Below are 3,549 nucleotides of genomic sequence, written 5' to 3' on the forward strand. Positions count from 1 at the left end.
ATGAACAGTATGAAAAGGCAAAATGATAGGATACTGAAAGAGAAACTCCCCAGGTCAGTAGGTGCCCAATATGCTACTAGAAAAGAGTGGAGAAATAACTCCAGAAAGAATGAAGGGATGGAGCCAAAGCAAAAAGAATACCCAGCTGTGGATGTGACTGGTGATAGAAGCAAGGTCTGATGCTGTAAAGAGCAATATTGCATAGGAACCTGGAATGTCAGGTCCATGAATCAAGGCAAATTGGAAGTGGTCAAACAAGAGATGGCAAGAATGAATGTCGACATTCTAGGAGTCAGCAAACTGAAATGGACTGGAATGGGTGAATTTAACTCAGATGACCATTATATCTACTACTGCGGGCAGGAATCCATTGGAAGAAATGGAGTAGCCATCATAGTCAACAAAAGAGTCTGAAATGCAGTACTTGGATGCAATCTCAAAAACGACAGGATGATCTCTGTTCATTTCCAAGGCAAACGATTCAATATCACAGTAATCCAAGTCTATGCCCCAACCAGTAACACTGGAGAAGCTGAATTTGAACAGTTCTATGAAGACCTACAAGACCTTTTAGAACTAACACCCAAACAAGATGTTCTTTTCATTATAGGGGACTGGAATACAAAAGTAGGAAGTCAAGAAACACCTGGAGTAACAGGCAAATTTGGCCTTGGAATACGGAATGAAGCAGGGCAAAGACTAATAGAGTTTTGCCAAGAAAAAGCACTGGTCATAGCAAACACCCTCTTCCAACAACACAAGAGAAGATTCTATACATGGACATCACCAGATGGTCAACACCGAAATCAGATTGATTATATTCTTTGCAGCCAAAGATGGAGAAGCTCTTCATGTCTAAGAGCACTAAATCCCTTCATGATGACATCAGCTCCTTGTGACTAGCAGAAAACCTTATGTCAAATAAGTGCTTGATTGCATTGAACTCCACCTTCACCAAAATCACATATATTGACATTCCTCCACTACTTTTTTGGAGCAGTTTCTCAGAACTCTGAAGCACTGTCTCCCAGCCTGCAGTCCTCATTTTGCCCAGATGAAAGTTAACTCACAACTCTCACATCGTGCATCCTTTTTAAGTTGACAGTGGTAGTGTTTTAGTCGCTAAGTCATATCCAACTCTTGGGACCCCATGGATTGTAGCCCACCAGGCTCCTCTGTCCATGGGATTTTTAAGGCAAGAAAACTGGACTAGATTGCCATTTCCTTCTCCAGGAGAATCTTCCCGACCCAGGGACTGAACCCCAGTCTCCTGCATTGCATGCAGATTCTTTACCAACTGAGCTATGAGGGAAGCCCTTAGTTGACAGAGTACAATGTGGTTTTGGAGTCCATCAGATCTTATCTGAGTCTCATTTAGGCAGTGTTTTAGCTCTGTGACCTTAACCAATTTGCTTGACTTCTAAACCCGCTTCCTGGACAGTATGGAATTTAACCTGAGGCCAGTGAATATTAAGAAATCCTCACACCTTTTGTGTTCCAAAAATACCTCACTGCAAGGACCCACCCCTCCCCACAAGACTCTGTAAGGGTGCAGATGCCTTCCTTGTTTACTTATTTGGAGGTCACACAGTCTCCAAATTCTTATTTGTTGTTTTACAAATACATAGCTGAACTGCTTGTCCTTATTGTTCAATCAGAATAAGACTTGTTATTGTTAACCAAATTTTCTGTTAAGCTTTTCTCCCCTCTCCAGAGCCCTGAACTCCTGTCCACCCTCAGCCTGAATCAGCATATAGCCCCTTAAAGGATCCTTCTCAGAAAAATAAACTAACCTCAGGGTAAAACAATCTCTGATCCACTATCTAATCTCACCATCCTTTCGTCCCGCTTCCTTGCACCCGGGTCTCTCTAGCTTTGTTTACTGCTCTGTGAAAGGAAAACCCTTTGTGCCTAACTCTGAAGAAATTTGCAGGTCTTTCAGTCAACTCGTGCTCCCTATTGCAATAGTTACCTGCCTCTTTAAAGCAGTCTTCCTCCCCCATTACAATAAGTGTTTTGAACTAAAATTTCTCCTTATTAAGTCTGTTAGGGGAAGCACACTGACTGAAACCGCCCACCCTGACCAGGCACCACAGTAACCATTTGCATGAGTTGTTTTACGACAGGAGGTCCTGGTAAGGAAAACGGAACTAATAAGCCACTACCAACCAGAAGAGTTCAGGAAAGGTCAAAAGGACACAACACATGTCCGACCACCTCCCAGAATCCTTCTCTCTGGCATCCATCTTGGCTGAACACGGCGTGCACCACCAGGAAGGACTCTGAGTCAGAATGATTAGCTAAAGACAGCCCAGAAACTGATCCCAGACTGAGCCACGTGGCAGAGCTGTTCTCCTGGGTTCCCTTACTCTACTGCTCTCCACCCGGTGCCCTTTCCCAACAAAATCTCTTGCTTTGTCAGCACATGTGTCTCCTCAGACAATTCATTTCCGAGTGTTAGACAAGAGCCCAGTTTAAGGCCCTAGAAGGGGTCCCCCTTCCTGCAACAAGTCTGTATTCATTCTTTATTTGACACTCCTTTGCTGAATGAGGGTCATGGTGGAGATATTTGACAGAATGTGGTCCGTTGGAGAAGGGAATGGCAAACCACTTCAGTATTCTTGCCTTGAGAACCCCATGAACAGTACGAAAAGGCAAAATGATAGGATACTGAAAGAGAAACTCCCCAGGTCAGTAGGTGCCCAATATGCTACTGGAGATCAGTGGAGAAATAACTCCAGAAAGAATGAAGGGATGGAGCCAAAGCAAAAAGAATACCCAGCTGTGGATGTGACTGGTGATACAAGCAAGATCTGATGCTGTAAAGAGCAACATTGCATAGGAACCTGGAATGTCAGGTCCATGAATCAAGGCAAATTGGAAGTGGTCAAACAAGAGTTGGCAAGAGTGAATGTCGACATTCTAGGAATGTCTAGGAATGCTGATTCTAGGAATCAGCAAACTCAAATGGACTGGAATGGGTGAATTTAATTCAGATGACCATTATATCTACTACTGTGGGCAGGAATCCCTCGGAAGAAATGGAGTAGCCATCATACTCAACAAAAGAGTCTGAAATGCAGTACTTGGATGCAATCTCAAAAACAACAGAATGACCTTTGTTCCTTTCCAAGGCAAACCATTCAATATCACAGTAATCCAAGTCTATGCCCCAACCAGTAGCGCTGGGAGAAGCTGAAGTTGAATGGTTCTATGAAGACCTACAAGACCTTTTAGAACTAACACCCAAACAAGATGTCCTTTTCATTACAGGGGACTGGAATGCAAAAGTAGGAAGTCAAGAAACACCTGAAGTAACAGGCAAATTTGGCCTTGGAATACAGAATGAAGCAGGGCAAAGACTAATAGAGTTTTGCCAAGAAAAAGCACTGGTCATAGCAAACACCCTCTTCCAACAACACAAGAGAAGACTCTATACATGGAAATCACCAGATGGTCAACACCAAAATCAGATTGATTGTATTCTTTGCAGCCAAAGATGGAGAAGCTCTATACAGTCAGCAAAAACAAGACCAGGAGCTGACTGTG

This window comes from Bison bison, unplaced genomic scaffold (assembly GCF_000754665.1).
Source record: "Bison bison bison isolate TAMUID 2011002044 unplaced genomic scaffold, Bison_UMD1.0 scf7180017864508, whole genome shotgun sequence".
NCBI lineage: Eukaryota > Metazoa > Chordata > Mammalia > Artiodactyla > Bovidae > Bison > Bison bison.